This window comes from Sceloporus occidentalis, unplaced genomic scaffold (assembly GCF_023333645.1).
Source record: "Sceloporus occidentalis isolate IW3139 unplaced genomic scaffold, rSceOcc1.0.p SCAF_6, whole genome shotgun sequence".
Lineage (NCBI taxonomy): Eukaryota > Metazoa > Chordata > Lepidosauria > Squamata > Phrynosomatidae > Sceloporus > Sceloporus occidentalis.
This window is the reverse complement of record NW_028316986.1, coordinates 111159532-111181500: the sequence shown is the minus strand read 5'-3', so window position 1 is coordinate 111181500 and position 21969 is coordinate 111159532. Positions and strand designations below refer to the sequence as shown.

The following is a 21969-nucleotide window of genomic DNA, read 5'->3' as shown; positions in this document are numbered from 1 at the left end:
TTGGGGGCACTTAGCTGTGGCCTTTGAAACATTATAGGGCATTTGAGGCAAAAAACAACAACAACAAAAAACTTTTTCCTATGGGTGTGTGGGGATGTGGCCTTCTAATCAAGGGCTAATGTGGCCCATTAATCTTTCACAATTGCTTGCCCTGCCCTTAACACACATGGAGCAGTGGTTAATTGGATAGTCTGGCCCATATTTGATCAAGTTGAGTTACTGAATATTTGTAAAAGACTGCAATTCAATCAATATACAGATAGTGCAGAAGTAAATCTAAATATCAGAAGGAAATATATTCTATAAAAGAAAGGAAATCCTACTCAGAACCTGAAGCAACAGTCTCTTTAAAAAAATGAACAGCACACATTTTAAAGATCTCTGAGAAAAACATATCTTATAAAATTATTTGGCTAGCACTATAATAATGTTGTTAACAGTTACTTTTAACAACTTATTCCATTTTTTCCAGATGTTTGTATGCCCAATTAACAGCAAGAAACCAAACAACAGATAATTGCAATCCATCTTCCTTGCAAATTAAATCAGTATCTGTCAAATTCATTTCAGCAATTCCATATAATAAAAAGGCTGTTCAAGGCTGCATCACCTGGTGGCTCCTCTCTCAAATTCTATTTCCATTGGATAATAAAAAGTTACCCAATTTAGAATACAGTGACATTTAAGATATTACATGTAGAAAACTATTCCAAATATTAATTGAAAACAATAACAACTGAAAAATGTTGCCCCCAAAGGATGACCTGTGCTGGTGAATTAAAAGGCAACCTTTCAGAGTAATTACAAGAGGATTGTAATAATTATTCCTAAACCTGAAGTAAAAGAACAGAGATTGTGCAAGCTGATAATCAGAAGTCACTGTTAGTCTCTTATAAAATGCATTATACTAATTTATAACATTAAAGTGTAGCAGAACCATAACACTATACTGCAAAACTAAATTTAATGGATTATGTACATTCAGATGCAATCTAGAAATACTTCAGCTTTACTGCACACCTCTAGGTGATAAAGCTCTTTAGCCCAGGAAAAGAATAACCTTCTATGGCAAAATAAGAGCTAGTACCCACTTTAGAAGCTACCTGTGTCAAACTGCAGAGAAGCAGTGCTTCTCTGTAAAATTGGTCTGAACATCCTAGAGGGAGGGATACAATTATTTATACCATATACCATTTATTAGTTCTTGTCTTCATCTTCCTCTGAATTTCACTCTATTTATGTTTATGAATTCCAGGCACAGGAATGGCAAATATAAATCACATATATAAGAAAGAATTGGGAGTTTGAAAATATGTAATTAGCACTGCATTTTTTTTTAAAAGATGGATTTTTCCTAATTCTATATTTCTTGCATCTTCCTAATGCAAAACAGGTAAGTGATTTAACAATCTTAAGCAATTCCAGCCAAGTGGTTCTGAAAACCCAGTCCTATAATATGAAAAAACATACTCCTTGTGCACCCAAATGTTCCTTAAATACACCATGCTCAAAATAAGGAATGCCTGCACTGCAGTTTATAAATCAGGAAACATCCATGTGTGAAATTAGAGGAAGTTGCAAGGAGGTCAAAACTAAAATGTAATCATTAGTACAGAAGGCACTATTCAGCATTACCACGGCTACTCATTCCTGAAATTTCTGTCTACAAAACACACAGTAGGTATGTACAGTACCTAAGAGAGACATGCTTAATAGCAGTTCTTGCTTCACTATAACTGCAGTCATCATTATGCATAACATTGTCTATTATATTAAATGCTAAAGATGTATATGAACTCAGCTCTGATACGCCAGGAAACATGTGAGAAGTCTTGTACACTGCACTTATTCTATTATCAGAATCTATCCTCTGTTTTTTTCTCTCTGTAACAAATACCAAATGATAGAAATACCACACATTAAAACATGAAATATGAATTTGAAGACATAATAATAATAATAATAATAATAATAATAATAATAGAATTTATTTATATGCTGCCCAATCACTGGGAATCTGGGCGGCTTACAACAGAGGGGATAATAGACGGTTCCCTGCCCTCAGGCTTACAATCTAAAAAGACACAACACAAAAGGAGAAGGGAATGGGCGGGAGGGGATCAGGTCCAGCATTCTTCTCTTTCTCTGAGGCCTGGACTGAGGCAGGTGGACTGGAGGGAGGGCTCTTTTTCTTAATCGAGGCCGGGCCCGATGGCGTTGGGCCTATCCTTTCACTCCCTCTAAGGCCAGAAGATGACAGTTGGAAGGAGGGAGGGGAGGGCTCTTCCTCTTCAGGCCCGATGGCGTTGGGCATGTACTTTCGCTCCCTCCCACGCCAAATACAGACAACTGTTGCTCTCCAGTTGTTTTTGGAGATCAGTCCTATCCACAGAAGCAATTGTGTGAGATCATGAAGTTTCCTTCTCACTGTCTAGGTTACTTTACATGAAATACAGCATCAATGAATGATGCTTTTCTCCTCTTTCTATCAGGGCTGTGGAGTTGGAGTTGGGGAGCTGGAATCAATTTTGAATTCCTCTCTATGATAAAAAAATTGTAGATACACGTCTGCATGGTCCAATGAAACTAGGAAGTTTCCTTTGTGCAGAGCCTCTCAGATGAAGGACAGAAATTGCAGGCAGAAGTGTTTGGAAACAAAACAACAATTTGTGTGCTTCAAGTCTAGGATGTACGTTTGGATGGAGGCAGCTATTCTGTCACATTGATATGGAGAAGATTCCCAACTGCCTGATGTATGGCTCTCTTTTGGCTGTTCTTTTGTACTGGAGATGGCAAAAACCTGCTCTGGGAAGCTGAATAAATTCAGTGGTGTACCCTTGGAAACTGTAAACAGGACTCCCTGCCCATGGTTGTCAATGACTAGATTTCCCAAACGAGAAGGAGTCTGCCCCTTAATGGGGGCACATGGACACCACTATTTCTGCCAGCATCCCTTATGGCCCTGTGACCAGGAGAGGACTAGGAGGCTGAGGACTGAGAAGGAAAACCTCTGTCTAGTCCAGGTAAGTCTGAAAGAACGAAAATCTCTGGATCTCCCAAACCCCCTCAAGAGTTAAAAACAAGATGATGACAGAAAAGGCCTCTTAATTGTCTTCCTTTCCCCTTTCTTGGACATGGTGAGCATCACCTGTTTCTTGCGCTTAATTTCTACTAATATGCTTTTTCAGGCTCCCCCCCCCCCCAATTAGTGCTTTTAAAGGAGAGTTCTGCCTTACAATGCACATCCACCTCCCAAATCGTAAACCAGGTGGAATGCTTAGCCACTCTGATAATCCCTATAGATCTTGCAGCAAAGGTAAGGGAGTCCTGAACCATTTGTGGCAATTTGTCTACCACAAATTGAAACAACCTGTAAATCTTCAAAAGGCCTGTATGCAAGGACTTGTTGTCCAGTTCTTCCCCCCACAGAATATCTTCCACCTCCGATTCCTCAAGAACCTGTTTACCTGGCAGTAAAACTTCTATGGTGACCTTTTTTTTTTTTACTCTGCAATAGTGTAGCCCATTCTGACCTTACCAGTTGGATGAAGATTGAGGGAAAGGGCATCTTCTTTCCAGGCAACCTGGGTTATCAAAGAAGAGAAGCACCCTTTTCATTCAGCTCAGAAGAAGTCTTTGCTCATGGTGTACTTTTTCCTGTCTTGGATGAAGTAAATATCTGTGCTTCAGAGACCTTGTTTAACCGGTGGGGGGTGGGGGGGGTGGGGTGGGGAGGACTTCAGAATGAAACAAGAGGTGAGAGGGCTTATTCTTATTGGAACTGGAATCAGACTACTCCTTCCATTTTCAGAATTACCAGCATTGCCTCTAGACCCCTCCAGATCCTCCCCTAGGAACAGAGACTCATTATACTCACAATCCAAATCCTAAGAAGAGTGAGTAAGAGTTACTCCATTTCTTTTACCACATAGGCTTTGAGTAGCAACAACCTTACTTGTCTGAAACACCCCGCCCCCCTAAAAATCCCTACATTGAGTGCCAGACACTTCTGAGTGCCTGAGATGGTGCTAAGGAATGCTTAGCAGGGGCCTGTGAGGTCCCCTTGTAGCCAGACTGAGAGGGAGCCTGGATTTCCAAAAGTCGTTTTAACTGCAACATTATGGAGTACGTATCTTCTCTAGAAACCTCAGGGAGGCCTTTGTTTCTCTTCTCCAGAAAACATTGCCTGATGAGACTTCTGTTTGGTGACATGAAACTTTCCAACAAAGACCTAAATGATAGCAGTTGTGCCTCATCCTCAAGGAAGAGGCAAGAGTGAAACTGGTGATGATCATGCCCATTCTGGCTATCAAAGTGGTGCCACATTTACTGGCCATGCAGTCCGGCCAGAGAGAGGAGGAGAGGAGCTGCTTGGCAGCCATATTGAGACCGTGTGCTCGTTGCTGAAGGGGCGGAGCTTCTGTGAGTCACATCTGTGAGTCACAAGGGGGCGGAGCTAGCAGACTAGCTTTATATACCACCTTCCAGAGCCTTCCAGAACAGTCCGACCAGAGAGAGGAGAAGGAGAGGAGCTGCTTGGCAGCCATTTTGAGACCGTGTGCTTGAGACCGTGTGCTCGTTGATGAAGGGGCGGAGCTTCTGTGAATCACATCTGTGAGTCACAAGGGGGCGGAGCTAGCAGATTAGCTTTATATACCACTTTCCAGAGCCTTCCAGAACAGTCCGGCCAGAGAGAGGAGAAGGAGAGGAGCTGCTTGGCAGCCAGTTTGAGACCGTGTGCTTGAGACCGTGTGCTCGTTGCTGAAGGGGCGGAGCTTCTGTGAGTCACATCTGTGAGTCACAAGGGGGCGAAGCTAGCAGACTAGCTTTATATATCACCTTCCAGAACTCTGCTCAAGTGGCATCAGGTTAGAATCAGATATTGAAACAGAACCTTCCCTTTAAGGGTAAGATAGCAGCCAGTACATTCCTTTAAAGAAGTATTCCCAGTAGATTGACCGTTATATTCATTACTAAAGACTTTGCAGTATGGACAACGAGGGATTGGCTGCAGTCACCTGCAACTCTTGTGGGATGTTTCTCTTCTTGCCTACAGAAGTGGAGAACTTCACATGCACCAAGTGCAAGTTGGTAGCACTCTTGGAGGAGAAAGTGCAGCAGCTGGAGTCCAGAGTAGCTACACTTCAGCATATTAGGGAACAAGAAGATTTCCTGGACACGATAGAACTAACCATCTTGGATGAGTACCACACAGAGGAAGATGCTCAGGTGGAAGAGGTCACTTGCCAAACAGAGGAGGCAGACAGCTGGAGGAATGTCACAAAGAGAAGTAAGCCAATAAGGAATTGTTCGGGGAGCTTGCAGCTAGAGAATCGATTCGAAGCTCTTTCCCTTATCAAGGAGGACGAAGAAGAGCAGCATGGACAGACTTCAGGGACAGAGCAGGGGAGCCTGAGAGTCCCACCTGAGGGAACAGTCGCTGCTAAGCCTCGGAGGAGGCGTGTGGTCGTAGTGGGGGACTCCTTGCTGAGGGGTACAGAAGCAGTGATTTGTAGGCCTGACAAGAAGTCTCGAGAGGTGTGTTGTCTTCCAGGTGCAAAGATCCGTGATGTGACAGAGAGGCTGACAAGACTGGTCAAGCCTACTGACAAATACCCCTTCCTTTTGGTCCACGTGGGAACTAATGATACTGCAAGACACAGCTTTCAGAACATCAAAAGGGATTACGAGGCGCTTGGTAGGAAGCTGAAAGGAATGGATGTACAGGTTGTCATCTCGTCTCTTCTGCCAGTTGAAGGGCATGGTCCAGTAAGGGAGAGGAAAATAGCAGATGTGAACAACTGGCTTCGCAGATGGTGCCGCCGAGAAGGATTTGGATTCTTCGATCATGGGCTGCGGTTCCATGAGGAGGGACTTCTTGCAACAGATGGGTTGCATCTCACGCCAGTTGGAAGAAATGTTTTTGCCAACAGTCTCAAGAACTTGATCAGGAGAGCTTTAAACTGAGTTCGGAGGGGAAGGGAGACAATATTAAGGAAGGCGAAAGGGATGGCGAAAATAGTCAAACTGACATAGAGGAAACAAGGCAAACAGTGCAAGGACCCAACAGTGGGAGGCAAAAAAACTTGCACAGGCAGCAAGTAAAAGGGAACCATGGTCTGCGATGTCTCTACACTAATGCACAGAGCATGGGAAATAAGCAGGATGAACTCGAACTCCTAGTACAACAAAGCAAATATGATATACTAGGCATCACTGAAACCTGGTGGGATGAGTCTCATGATTGGAATGTGGAAATAAAGGGGTATAACCTTTTTAAGAGAAATAGGCCAAACAAGAAAGGAGGAGGAATAGCACTATATGTCAGAGATATTTACACCAGTGAAGAGATCCTGGACATCAATCATGGAAGCCAGGTGGAGACCATCTGGATAAGAATCAAAGGGGAGGGAAACAACAAGGATGTTACGGTGGGAGTCTACTACAGACCCCCAAGTCAGACTGAGGAATTGGATGATATCTTTCTAGAACAGATGACCACACAGTCAGAAAAGAGAGATGTAGTAGTGATGGGCGACTTCAACTATCCTGATATTTGTTGGAAGTCAAACTCAGCAAAATCCTCAAGGCCTAGCAAATTCCTCACTTGCCTGGAAGACAATTTCATGGTCCAAAAGGTGGAAGAGGCAACAAGGGGGTCAGCTATTTTAGATCTGATCCTAACCAACAAGGATGACTTGGTTAATGGGGTGCAAGTAGTGGGATCATTAGGTGGAAGTGACCATGTTCTCTTGGAGTTTGTAATACAGTAGAAAGGAGAAGCCAGGCATAGTCAGACACGCATCCTAGACTTTAGGAGAGCGGATTTCAGTAAACTTAGAGAAGTATTGAGGGCGATTCCATGATCAGAAATACTAAAAGATAAAGGAGTTCAGGACGGATAGGACTTTCTCAAAAGGAAGATACTGAAGGCACAATTTCAAACAGTTCCAGTGAGAAAGAAAAACGGGAGGTGTCTCAAGAAACCAGGATGGATGACTAAGGAACTTTCAACCGAGCTAAGTTTGAAACGGAACATGTATAAGAAATGGAAAAGGGGGGAAATCACGAAAAAGGAATTCAAAGAAATAGCAGGCATGTGCAGGGGTAAAGTCAGAAAAGCTAAAGCGCAGAATGAACTCAGGCTTGCTAGAGAGGTTAAAGACAACAAAAAGGGCTTTTTTGGATATGTCCGCAGCAAAAGGAAGAAGAAGGAAACAGTAGGGCCACTGCGTGGAGAAGATGGCAAAATGCTAACAGAAGACAGAGAAAAGGCAGAATTACTCAACACCTTCTTTGCCTCAGTCTTCTCAGAAAAGGCAAAGGGTGCTCAACCTGAGGAAAATGGAACAGAGGACAGAATAGGGGAATTTCAGCACAGAATAAGTAAAGAGATAGTACAGGAATACCTGTTTAACCTAAATGAATTTAAGTCTCCAGGACCAGATGAGCTACATTCAAGGGTATTAAAAGAACTGGCAAATGTAATATCAGAGCCATTGGCAATAATCTTTGAAAACTCCTGCAAAACAGGAGAGATCCCAGCAGGGCAAACGTTGTCCCCATCTTCAAAAAGGGGAAAAAAGAGGATCCCAACAATTATCGTCCAGTTAGTCTGACATCAGTACTAGGAAAGATTCTGGAGCAGATCATTAAACAGAGAGTCTGTGAACATCTAGAAGGCAATGCCATAATCACAAAAAGTCAACATGGGTTTCAGAGAAACAAGTCATGCCAGACAAATCTAATCTCTTTCTTTGATAAAATTACCAGCTTGGTAGATGAAGGGAATGCTGTGGATATAGTATATCTTGATTTCACTAAGGCCTTTGACAAGGTTTCCCATGACATACTTGCAAACAAGCTTGTAAAATGTGGGCTAGACAAAGGAACTGTTACATGGATCTGTAATTGGTTGACCGGCCGAACCCAAAGGGTGCTCAACAATGGCTCCTTTTCATCCTGGAGAGAAGTGACCAGTGGGGTCCCACAGGGCTCTGTCCTGGGCCCAGTGCTATTCAACATCTTTTATCAATGACCTGGACGACAGAATTGGGAGCATACTTATCAAATTTGCAGATGACACCAAATTAGGGGGAATAGCTAATACCCCAGAGGACAGGATCAAGATTCAAAATGACCTGAATAGACTAGAAAGCTGGGCCAAAGCTAACAAAATGAAATTCAACACAGAGAAATGTAAGGTATTGCACTTAGGGCGGAAAAATAAAATGCACAGATATAGGATGGGTGACACCTGGCTGAATGAAACTACGTGTGAAAGGGATCTAGGAGTCCAAGTAGACCACAAGTTGAACATGAGTGAACAGTGTGATGCAGCAGCTAAAAAGGCCAATGCTATTTTAGGCTGCATCAATAGAAGTATAGTGTCTAGATCAAGAGAAGTAATAGTGCCACTGTATTCTGCTCTGGTCAGGCCCCACCTAGAATATTGTGTCCAGTTCTGGGCACCACAATTCAGAAAGGACATTGAGAAACTGGAGCGTGTCCAAAGGAGGGCGACAAAAATGGTGAAGGGTCTGGAAACCATGCCCTATGAGGAACGACTTAGGGAGCTGGGGATGTTTAGCCTGGAGAAAAGAAGGTTAAGAGGTGATATGATAGCCCTGTTTAAATATTTGAAAGGATGTCATATTGAAGAGGGAGCAAGCTTGTTTTCTGCTGCTCCAGAAAACAGGACCCGGAACAATGGATGCAAGCTACAGGAAAAGAGATTCCACCTCAACATTAGGAGGAACTTCCTGACAGTAAGGGCTGTTCGACAATGGAATGCACTCCCTCGGAAGGTGATAGAGTCTCCTTCCTTGGAGGTCTTTAAACAGAGGCTGGATGGCCATCTGTCAGGGATGCTTTGATTTGGATTTCCTGCATGGCAGGGGGTTGGACTGGATGGCCCTAGTGGTCTCTTCCAACTCTACAATTCTATGATTCTATGATTCTATGCTCTCTATTAATTGAGAAGAATGGCCTCTCCCTGACCAAAGGCTTGGAAAGAGCACCCAGCTCTGCCTTTAGGGCCCACTTAATGATCTTGGAAACTGGCTGGGGGCAGGGGTCACAAAGAACAGCCATGATACAGTGAAAAGCTCAACATTATCCTACTCAGTGGGAAAGTAGCAGGAAATTTGAGAACCCCCAATAGTGTCTGAATGTTAAGGCACCCATTACAGTGGGGATTTTGCACCCCTTTGGTCACTACTAGAACCATGGGGAGAAAGGAATACAACCTGTTACTGATCCTTTGCCCAGGACTTGCCTCTCGCCAAACACAGAGGGCTGCGGGATACCATAGGTGCATCCCTTTTGTGAAGCGTCCTCGCCACCATGTTCTCTGCATGGGCAGCATGTGAGTGCTGGAATGGGGCACAGACTCCATCAATGCTGAAGTGACTTCAGTGTCAGAGGAGTTGTGTCCCTGATGAGAAAAGTCCCACTATCAGAGTGGACTACTTCAGTCTGATCCCCAACACACTGTCTGAAGGATAGTTCTGAATAGGCTTCTTCTTTTTGATAGCTTCACTCCTCTCTCCTACCAGAGCCATACCAGAGAAATAGGAAAGGGAAGAAATAATGATAGCTATGAGTGGGGGTGGGGGGTGGGTGGGATAGAAATATATATAGGAGCAAGGAAGAGAAAGAAAGAAGAATTAAGCACCTAATGCTAGACAGATGGAAAGGTATCCAAGGAAAATATAGGATCTAGGTAGAGGGAAAGGTAGGCAGAAAAGAAATAAGAGCAACAAGAAAGAGCTCTGACCTGGGCAAGGGAAGAAGAATGGACCTCTAGGATGGTTGAATGACAGGAGTCAGCAAAATCTGTTCTTGGTTATCACACAACCTTAGTTGTTCTTCTTGTCTCTGGGCAGTAAGGAAGGAATCTAAGTTGTGTGGATTCTTCTTCTCACCAGGCAAGAAAATTATTCTTTTGTACTGTAAAGTAACTGCATTTACGTGAAGAGGAAGACAAATGTATCAATGCATGTTGTTATGTGACAGGAAATAATTTAACTACACAGAGACAACAAAGTGTTGTTTCAGTCAGATAAGAGATACAAACACTGAAATGGTATTCAACTAGTTTGCCAAGTTATTGTTTTTTTTAATACCAAGAAATGGCTATTAGGCAAGGTTCTTGCCTTTTCCCACTGGGGTTGCAGAATTACAAGGCAATAGCTCATAATTGGTATGCTTGTAGGGATTTCTTTTGGGTGAAAAGAGATCATTAGAATGGGTGGCATCCATGCCAAAATGAGATGATTGGCTGGAAGGTCCTGGCTGGAGAGAATATAAGGACAGGTTCAGCAGTAAGAGTTATATGGTAGGGGCAAGCTGTAAGAGAGTTACGTGGTGATAATATAGAGAATAACAGCTAGATATGTAAGAAAAGAACCATCAGCATCAAAGAACAAGAGCTGAAAGAAAACTTTAGCCCTTTGGCAATAAATAAATAAATAAATAATCACCCCATGCCAAGGCTTGAGAAAGCATGCAAATCAGGTGTGGTAGATTACTGAGGTAATGTTTAGAAATAGCTGGGGCCACAGTGACACCATTAGACCATGAGACCAGAGATAGCTGCTGGACCAAACTGAAGAGTGAATGTAGATGAAAGCACGGAAGACAGCTTTGAAAGTATCCAAATGCAAAAACAAAATCAAACTTTGTAAGACAGAAAACTGGAAAGCAGTCTTCAGATGCAGACTGCAAATTAAGCAGACAGAGCGTAATAGAAACACTGGCTTAAGTCTGGAGAAGAAGTGGAGCAAGGGCTATTAAAAACAGCTCCTTTCAACAGTTAGACCAATGTTGTTTGTGAGGATCTATTAGCAAAGTTTTAAACAGAACATGAATAAGAAATGGAAAAACGGGGAAATCACCAAAGAGGAATTCAAACAAATAGCGAGCATGTGTAGGGATAAAGTCAGAAAAGCACAGAATGAACTCAGGCTTGCTAGAGAGGTTAAGAGTAACAAAAAGGGCTTTTGGGGGTATGTCTGCAGCAAAAGGAAGAAGGAGGAAATGGTAGGGCCACTGCGTGGAGAAGATGGCAAAATGCTAACAGAGGACAGAGAAAAGACAGAACCTTCTTTGCCTCAGTGTACTTGGAAAAGGCAAAGGGTGCTCAACTCAGCAAAGAATAAGTAAAGAGATAGTACAGGAATATCTGGTTAATCTAAATTAATATAAGTCTCCAGGACCATATGAACTACATCCAAGAGTATTAAAATAACTGGCAAATGTTATATCGGAGCCATTGGCAATAATCTTTGAGAACTCCTGGAGAGCAGGAGAAGTCCCAGCAGACTGGGGGAAGGCAAATATTGTCCCCATCTTCAAAAAGGGAAAAAAAGAGGATCCCAACAATTATCATCCAGTTAGTCTCACATCCATACCAGGAAAGATTCTGGAGCAGATCATTAAACAGAGAGTCTGTGAACATCTAGAAAACAATGTCATAATCACAAAAAGTCAACACAGATTTCAGAGAAACAAGTCATGCCAGACAAGCCTAATGTCTTTTTTTTTTAAATAAAATTACCAGCTTGTTAGATGAAGGGAATGATGTGGATATAGTATATCTTGATTTCAGTAAGGCTTTTGACAAGGTTCCCCATGACAGTTTTGCAAACAAGCTAGTGAAATGTGGGCCAGACAACGTAACTGTTACATGGATTTGTAATTGATTGACCGGCCGAACCCAAAGGGTGCTCAACAATGGCTCCTTTTCATCCTGGAGGGAAGTGACCAGTGGGGTCCCACAGGGTTCTATCCTGGGCCCAGTGCATCTTTATCAATGACTTGGATGACAGAATTGGGGGGTATACTTATCAAATTTGCAGATGACACCAAATTAGGAGGAGTAGCTAATACCCCAGAGGACAGGATCAAAATTCAAAATGACCTGAACAGACTAGAAAGCTGGGCCAAAGCTAACAAAATGAATTTCAACACGGAGAAATGCAAGGTACTGCACTTAGGGTGGAAAAATGAAATGAACAGATATAGGATGGGGGACACCTGGCTGAATGAAACTACGTGTGAAAGGGATCTGGAAGTCCAAGTAGACCACAAATTGAACATGAGTCAACAGTGTTATGCAGCAGCTAAAAAGGCCAATGCAATTTTAGGCTGCATCAATAAAAGTATAGTGTCTAGATCAAGAGAAGTAATAGTGCCACTGTATTCTGCTCTGGCAAGGCCTCATCAAGAATATTGTGTCCAGTTCTGGGCAGCACAATTTAAAAAGGATGTTGAGAAACTGGAGCATGTGCAAAGGAGGGCGACTAAAATGGTGAAGGATCTGGAAACCATGCCCTAAGAGGAATGTTTTAGGGAGCTGGGTCTGTTTAACCTGGAGAAGAGAAGGTTAAGAGGTGATATGATAGCCCTGTTTAAATACTTGAAGGGATGTCATATTGAGGAGGGGGCAAGCTTGTTTTCTGCTGCTCCAGAGACTAGAATGTGGAACAATGGATGCAAGCTACAGGAACAGAGATTCCACCTCAACGTTAGGAGGAACTTCCTGGCAGTAAGGGTTGTTCGACAGTGGAACACACTCCCTTGGAGTGTAGTGGAGTCTCCTTCCTTAGAGGTCTTTAAACAGAGAGTGGATGGGCATTTGTTGGGAATGCTTTGATTTAGATTTCTTGCATGGGAGGGGGTTGGACTGGATGGCCCTTGCAGTCTCTTTCAACTCTATGATTCTATGAAAAAGGAACAACACCACATAGTAATAAATAAATAAAACTTATTTCTATCCCACTTTTTGTTAAAACAATCAAAGCAGCTTACAATATCAATATCAACTTGATAGTAATATCAAGTTTTATAACTGGGTGGGAATATTGTAGCCCAAGGCTGCATGGTGCCTCAATGCTTCCCAAGGATCCCTTCAAAAGCTCAGGTACTCACAAAATGTTTTTTAACTTTGGGGGCATCCTGCTCTTACATCTAAATTAACATGTTCTGCTGTAGTTATATTGTTGAAAACCTATTGCAGCCTTTAAAGACCAAACTGACTGAAACAGAAGTACTGGCGTCCTTTCGCTGCATTTGGATTGAGGAGCGTTGACCTTTTTGGCGGAACTACTTGCTGAGATGGGCATCCATTTTGGGAACTTGGAACAAATGAGACATGTGATCACCTACAGCTTGTCTCCATTTGAACAAAGGGCTTTCCCCAACTAATTCTCAAAAGGGATTCTTAATGTTTGGAGGCGGTTTAGCTCCCAAGTCTTGCATGTGGCACCGCCATTTGTCATCGCCTATGTCGTTTATTCCTCGAGAACCCAAGAATTTGAGCGTCTGAAAAGAAAGAACCCCACTGATTATGAAAATGATGAATAATCTGATGCAAACAAAGAAAGTGCTTGCCAGCATTTATTCTTGTTTTCACCTCCTTGACAAACTGACTGCTACCTCCCAGAGGATCTTTTTTTTCGGCCGCTCCCAGATTGTGGAACGGCCTGACGAAGGACATCCACCACATTACCAATGTAGGCGGGGTGGAGACCGGCAAAAATTAAAAATCATAATATTAACAGTTTTTCAAACTGGGCAAAGGGGCAATGGGAGACACAAAGTAAGAGAACTCCTTTTTTATGGCCTGCTGGAAGAGATCCATATTGACAGCTTTTTAAAAGCTAAGGCCCTGTATAGATGGGCCCTTTGCAGTGCATCCATGATGTGCTAGGGTTGCCTTGGGGCGGCACATGCACACGTCCTGCAACCCTAGCACATCATCAGCGTGCCGCAGTTGCGCAGCACCATACAAACGGCGCGTGCAATGATTACGTTGCAGCTGCGCCACCTACAAACGGCACTGTGTAGCTGCAACATAATGGAGCTGTCTCTGGTGCTTTGCAGCGCCACAAAAAGGAGCCGCTTTTTACAGCGCCTTCTTTGCTGCGCAACTGGGCAGCGCCGTTTGTAAGCAGCGGTGCTCCTGTGCAGCACAGGAGTGCCGCCGCCTACAAATGGCGCTGCCCAGGAGCGCCGCCGCCTACAAACGGATGAGATACTCTTGCTGAGATACTCTTGCAATAAAGGGCAAAGTGGAAAGTTCATATTTATGGTGGCTGTGGAAGTAAAGAAAGGATGATTAACAAGTAAGTGGATTGAGTCTCCCAGAGACAGCTCTTAGTATGCAATAAGACAGTACTTGGAGTGGAAATAGCACAAAACACAGTTGTCATCCTATACAGAAAGAGAGAACTCAACACTGCAGTGCCATTTCAATGTAAGCTCATCTCTACCAATCAGCTAGTCATAACTTGTAGTTTTATCCTAAGCTACTGCACTGCTTTGGCTGGCTTCCTTTGGAAGGGAGGTTTGCACACTGTTATTATCTGGAGAATTAACTGCCTAAGGAAAAACAATTTTATAGGAAAGAGCTGCCGTTTTTGCCAAGCCCATTTCTCCGTTTCATTCCCTGGACCCTGTAAGGTAATCTTTCCCAGATCTGCAAAACTTTTCCTAGCTCAACCCATGCACTGGCACATTGTCCTCCTTTCCCAAAGACCAATAACGGTAATGGAAGAAACATTTCCATTTCCATCTGTAAACAATAGATTCAGACAAGTATGTTCCTAGCAGAAACAAAAGAGAGAAGCTCCTTTCTTCCATCTTTCTCAAATGGTAGAAAGAGAAAGCAATCATTAAGACTTAACAGATACAGAAAAATAATCACTGGGGACAGTGAACCATCTGGAAAGAGAAAACAAGCAACTGATGTCATAGTCAAGAGTCTGAGAGAACTGTGATGTTTTAATTTTGACAGATGTAAGGATTTTTTTTTTTATGGAAATGTTAGGGAAGCAGGTAGTACTAGTGTAAAAAGCTTGTCTGAGGAACCTGTGGCTTTGATAAATACTAGAGGAAAATCAAGTTAGCTCTCTATGCAAGAGAAAGATTTTTTAAAAATATTTTTACAAGTTTTTCGTAAAAGAGGGGGGAAAACAGTGAGACTAAGACACCTATTATTATCCCTTTCAGTAACTAACACAGGAGATGTTCAGGGTACCACCATACTTGCATTGACTAATTCAAAGTGAAGTCTACAAATGAGACATCTCATTAGTTTGAACAGATGGATAAAAATTAAAGGCTGATTCACCAACTTTAATTTCCCAGTAGCAAAGAAGAGCTCGAAGTCTTGTAGAGTAGGACAGTTGAAAAATCAACATGAAAAGATTTTCTTCCATCTGTTGAGACACATGCCTGTGTAGAATACAGTTACCTCCTACGGTCCTTACACTTGAAGAGCAATAATGCACACATAACATCTATTAAAGGGCACCAATATTCAGCATTAGCTCAATGTTACAGTAACATCACATAAAGTAAAGTGATTGGGGCTAACCAGTATGAATTATATAACTTTAAATAACATCTTGTTCTGTTACCATGTTCTTTTTTTAAAAATATATATTATAAGTAAACAACTATGTACAAGACATATCACGACAATAAAGCAAAATAAAACAATTTATCTCACAACTTTGAATTATATTGCGGGTCTCCTTCTTGGGTTCTGTTCAAGGTAAGTGGTCATTTTAAAGTCCAGTGCTGTCTTTGTGTAAATCTTGTCCAGAATTTCCGACCAAAGATTCAGATGAGATGGAGCTTGTCTTCTCTTGTTTCTGTCTTTGTTTACCAAGTCAATGAGTGGGAACCATTTGTCTATGAAAAGTCCTGATTTTGGTCATCTTGCATAACTTGCCATTCTGTCAGATAGCTTTTCAAGTAAGTAAGCAAACCCCATACCTTTTTCCATCGCATATCTAAAGATACGTCCCCTGTTTTCCAACATCTGGCAATTTCTACATGGGTAGCTTTAAAGGAGAAATCTATAAGGTTTTAATGTTTCAAGTTTGCGTAGCGTCTACATATATTGATAACAAAAACATTTCTGCACACAATTTTAATTCTTGATTGGTAATCAATGAAATTTGTTCAAGTACTAATTGCCAAAATGTGTTTATTTTGGAGCAGTCTGGCCACATGTGTAGAAATGTGCCATTATCATTACAACCACACCAACATTTGGAGGAAACATTTTTAACCATTCTGGCTAGCTTCACTGGAGTGAAATACCACTTGTGTATAATTTTCAAGGTGATTTCTCTAAATGCTGATCTGGATTTAAAAGGGGTGGAAGCCCAAACTGTAGTCCATTTTGAAATGGTAATTGAAAGATTCGAATTCATTTCCCAGGTTAGTTCTAGGCCACAGATGTTTTGGTAAGAGCGGTCAATCAAACAGTTGTAAATTAAGGCTGCTAGTCCTTTGGTGCTTTGGGAGGGAGGAACACATCGTGCCTTAAATAAGGTAATTGATCTGGGTGGTCCTCCTATTTCTTTTAATTTGTGTGTTAAAGCAATTATCTGATGTAGATGAGACCAACTAGCCTTTAATGGTTCTAAATCTAAAGTTAGTTCATCAATTGTTTCTGGCATTATGAAAAAGTTCTCAGATGTTGTTCCCATTCCTGGAATTGATTCAATTTATAAAGGGAACAGAAAGATTTGTGGACAAGGAAGGGGCAAATAGGAGAGGGATGTGGTGCTAGAATTGCTTCCATCTTAACCATATCTTTACTGACGTTTGTATCCATGGTTTTTTAATATTTGTAATTACTTGTGGAGTGAGCTTGTTAAGGAACAAAGCAAGATCGATTAATGGTGGGCTACTCATTTCCATATTAACCCAGTGTACTCTGATCTTTTAAAATTAAATGGAAGATTTGACTAAATTTGAATGCTGCAAAATATAGTTCAAGATCAGGCATTGCTAACCCCCCTTTTTGGAAGAGAAGTGTTGTGTGGATTTCCTGAATCTGGGTCTCTTATAGCTAAAAGTGAATATACTGATGGGATTTTGCCAAAATTTGTGTTTTGTCTGTGGTGGTTGAAGTGGGATAGTTTGGAATAGAAAGGACAGGTGATGCACAATAAACATTTTAATGAGGGCTATTCTGCCTAGAATAGAGAGTTTCAATCTCTTCCATTCCAGTGTTTTAGAGATTAACCATTTAGTTATTTTGTTGTAGTTTCTGGGGATAGTCGCCTCTCTGGAATGAATAACTATCACTAAGTTTTTGGAGTTCAGCAGCAAAAATGGTGGACGAAAGTGACAGTTCAAGATGGTGCCTGTGGGGGTGCTGCTAGGCTTGCTCCACTGCCTGCAAAGTCCTATCAAGGCACTGAGGATCATCACCGATGAATTCCCAGGGGTTTGCAGGGTGCCTACACCAAAGCTGGAGGGTTGGTTGAACTTCTTTTGTTTTTTTCTTTAAATTCTGCAACTCTCAACAAGATGTTCAAAACTAAAGTGGGCCAGAGATGTGGGAAGAACAATTGACTTGGAAAATTGGCAGAATGCCAGGAAAAACCATTAAAATTTACAGCTTGCCAAAATCTTCATGAAAATTAAAAAAAAAATAATAATTCTGGTGGCACCTGACTTCAGCTAAGATTGCTAAAATCCACAGAGGGAAGAATAACCTTTGTTGGAAATGTTCGAAAGCAAAAGGAACATGGTACCACGTATGGTGGGAGTATCCAAGGATAAATTCATTCGCTAATAACTAAAATCATTGGTGTGAATTTTGAAAAACTTCATGAGCTCTATCTCTTAAATATGACAAATAAACTTCCAAAGACAGTAGAAATCCTTCACTGGTGTAAAATTCTCTACATGACTACAGCTGGAAGGCTGCTTCTGGCGCAATATTGGAAATTAAACAAGATCCCAACTACTGATGAGTGGTTATTAAAACTTTATGATATGATGGAAATGGACCGTTTGACAAGCATTATTCGTGGAAAGGAGGAGGAAAAAACTGAAAAGGAATGGGAGACGCTGAAGATTTTTTGTGGTAAACGATGGAAAGAAGTGTAATAGAGAATAGCTAGGAATGTATACTTATAAGCAAGTTCTACTTTACCATAAGAATAATAGGGATGGGTGATAAATATACCTAGATATATCAAATACATAGGGAAACAATGCAAGATGGCAGTAATAAACACACAAGATGAATGTTATATGAAGGAAGTATACCTATTTAATTTTTTTTTAAAAATGACAACAGATGTTGTCTGTTCCTCCAGTCCATCTGCCTTGGTCCAGGCCTCGGAGGTGGAGAAGAACTGCTGGACCTGATCCTATTCCCCACAACCACTCCCTTCTCCTTTTGTTTCGTGTCTTTTAGATTGTAAGCCTGAGGGCAGGGAACCGTCTGACTAAAAGATTGTATGTACAGCGCTGTGTAAATTTACAGCGCTTTATAAATAAAGGTTAATAATAATAATAATGTAGGTTTTTTGAAATTCAATTTATTTCAGGTGGTTGGTGTCTTGTGGATGGACTGTTGGATTGTGATGTTTGTGGCTGTTTGATTTTATGTGCAATGGAATTTATGATTAAAAAACCCCTAAAGTTTTCTTTTGTAATCTCTCAAACTGCGTAATAATATCCCCGGGGGCCTTGTTAGCTGGCCGTTGCGGTGTTATGGAGTGATGCATGTGTTCTATGTCTGATGGTGATAGGTTTAGCTCAGGATTTATTTTATTCATCCATGCAAGTATTGAATCTTGTAGGGAGTAGGGGGTCACCGATTCTGGAATACCCTTCAGACGAAAGTTTACCCATCTTTCTCGGTTTTCCAAATCCTCTCTATTTTGCAGGTGAGAATTTGTTTCTTCCAAGGTACAAATTCTCTTTTCAAGATGAGATCCCTGTTGGAAGTCAGTGTTTGCCGTTTTCTCTATATCTTAGATAGGTTGGGCCCAAGCCATGCAGGGCTTTAAAGGTAATAACCAACACCTTGTACTGTGCCCGGAAACTGATAGGCAGCCAGTGGGGTAACTTCAATATTGGTGTTATATGGTCACTCCTTGCTGTTCCTGTGACCAACCTGGCTGCCATATTCTGTACCAACTGGAGTTTCCGGACTAGTCACAAGGGTAGCCCCAGGTAGAGCACATTGCAAAAATCAAGTCTTGAGGTTACCAGTGCATGTACTACAGTTTCGAGGTCACCCTGTTCCAGGAAAGGGCGCAGCTGGCGTATCAGCCAAAGCTGATAACAGGCACTCTTGACCATCGCATTCACCTGAAGCGACGGATCAAGAAGCACCCCCAGACTGTGAACACAGTCCTTTGAGGGGAGCATGAGCCCCTCTAGGACTGGAGGTTGCAGCCCAATCCCTGGTTTGGGGGCCCCTACCGTAAGTACCTCCGTTTTGTCTGGATTCAACTTGAGCTTGTTTTCCCTCATCCAATCCATTACTGCCTGAAGACACTGGTTGAGGGGAGATATGCCATCTGTCGTTGTCACTGATGACCGGGACATGGAGAAACATATTTGGGTGTCATCAGCATATTAATAACATCCAGAGAATGTAGTGATTCTATAGTGCATTTGGAACAAAGCTGAAGTTTGCTGTTTTGGCTTTGAAATGACTGTATCTTTTCACTTGAGTCCATTATCACTTTGCCTATTTCCAACTGTGCACTAAGATGGGGGCATTTTGCCTCTGAAAATAAAGTAAGGGGTGGTAGTAGTGGTTACTACTGGTATGATTGAAAGCAACAAAATTAGAGCAGTCTGGTACCAATTAAAAAGCTTATCGGTGAAGGAAGGCAAATAAATCACTGTGACATCAAAATTCTGCGACATCATCATTGATTAGATGTATAGTGTCTAGATCAATGGAAGTAATAGTGCCACTCTATTCTGCTTTGATCAGGCCCCACCTGGAATACTGTGTCAATTTCTGGGCACCATGATTCAAAAAAGATGTTGAGAAACTGGAGCGTGTCCAAAGGAGGGCGACCAAAATGGTGAAGGGTCTGGAAACTATGCCCTATGAGGAAAGACTTAGGGAGCTGGGGATGTTTAGCTCTGTTTTAATATTTGAAGGGATGTCATATTGAGGAGGGAACAAGCTTGCTTTCTGTTGCTCCAGAGAACAGGACCGGGAACAATGGATACAAGCTGCAGGAAAAAGAGATTCCACCTCAACATTAGGAGGAACTAATAATAATAATAATAATAATAATAATAATAATAATAATAGAATTTATTTATATGCCGCCCAATCACTGGGAATCTGGGCGGCTTACAACATAGGGGATAATAGACGGTTCCCTGCCCTCAGACATACAATCTAAAAAGACATGACACAAAAGGAGAAGGGAATGGTGGGGGGGAGGGTATTTTAAGGAGGTTTGAGGGTTTTGGAGTGTATATTTTTTAATCTTTGTAAGCCACCCCGATTGCATATTGTACAGGGGCGGGATATAAATAAATTTTATTATTATTATTATTTTCCCACATCTTTTTTTAAGAGCCGCAAATATCTGCTTCTTCGGTAGTGTGAGTAAGCTAATGAACCGATTTGGATTGCGCTATATCGTTCCCAGAAATGGAGGGACCTCTGTTTTAAATTGCTCTGCTGGCAATTGTGAATGACAACAGGGTTAAAATGCCATGGAGAGATTTGGGAATGGAAAACCTAGTGGGAACATTGCATCACCGTGGAGATCCGGATCTCCTCCGAACAAAAAAGGCTGAATGCCCCTGAATATTGTTAGCTATTTCCCTGCCTTTTTATGAATTACTTCTTTCTTTTTACTGTTTTTTCGTTTAGTTAATTTTAGCAAGTGGTATCAATGGTATCTGCTTTTTGTTGTAAACCACTTGTTCAAACAAAAAGCAGTATAAAAATGTACATCAACAATAAATAAAACAAAATAAAATGGTGGCTTCTAAAATCCATGCTCTCACATTTGCGTAAATGACCAATGGCAATAAGTGGGATACAGAAGGTGTTAATGGTGCAAGTTGGATTATAGAAATTAACCAACTGACACTCGCCTGTGATTTTTTTTATTTTTATAATTAAGGTAAACTAAATATGTCCTCCTCAATTCAATGTTTCACTACTTACAAAGCAAATGCACACACCCATTTGGAAACATACTGTATTTTCTGGCGTATAAGACTACTTTTTAACCCAGGAAAATCTTCTCAAAAGTTGGGGGTCGTCTTATACGCCGGGTGTCATCTTATAGGGCAGGTACTAAAACATCTGAGCCAGACTGGAGAATCTGCAGTCGCTGCATATGTAACTGAAGGGCGGAGTAAGCTGCAGGTGTCCGGGATGCCCGGGGTATGGAAAAAAGAGCCGTGTTTGCAATACCGCTCTGATAGTCTTGGAGATAGGGAGGGCTGTGCAGGCAGGGAGAGCTGACCAATCCAAGCAGGCTTTGTATACAACAAGTTTTCCTGCTAAGTATCTGCATGTCATAAGTATTTGAATTAAATTTACCAGATTGAAATCAAATCTGATGTTTTTATTTGGTGTGCGTTGGACGAGGGGTAGTCTTATATGGCGAGTATATCCCAAATTCTATATTTTAACTGGAAAAGTTGGGGGTCGTCTTATACGCCCAGTCGTCTTATATGCCGGAAAATACGGTACATTATTTTATTAGACCAGGGCATTCATGCTCATGTTTTTATATGGTACAAGGTGGCCAAATAGAAAACGTCAAGGAATATTACATGCTCCTTCGCTTGCATTCTAGAATAGAATCATAGAATCATAGAATCGTAGAGTTGGAAGAGACCACTAGGGCCATCCAGTCCAACCCCCTGCCATGCAGGAAATCCAATTCAAAGCATCCCTGACAGATGGCCATCCAGCCTCTGTTTAAAGACCTCCAAGGAAGGAGACTCTATCACCCTCCAAGGGAGTGCATTCCACTGTCGAACAGCCCTTACTGTCAGGAAGTTCCTCCTAATGTTGAGGTGGAATCTCTTTTCCTGTAGCTTGCATCCATTGTTCCAGGTCCTGTTCTCTGGAGCAGCAGAAAACAAGCTTGCTCCCTCTTCAATATGACATCCTTTCAAATATTTAAACAGGGCTATCATATCACC

General features: G+C 41.8%; 1 protein-coding gene and 1 pseudogene across 1 annotated transcript in view; one reads left to right on the top strand and one right to left on the bottom strand.

Annotated features, from left to right (window-relative positions):
* The window catches only part of ASCC3 (activating signal cointegrator 1 complex subunit 3), a 332057-nt gene that overhangs the window by 188600 nt on the left and 121488 nt on the right, over positions 1–21969 (bottom strand). The gene's annotated exons all lie outside the window — the stretch shown is intronic.
* LOC149311264 (cytochrome b-c1 complex subunit 8 pseudogene) lies at positions 13041–13499 on the top strand (annotated as a pseudogene).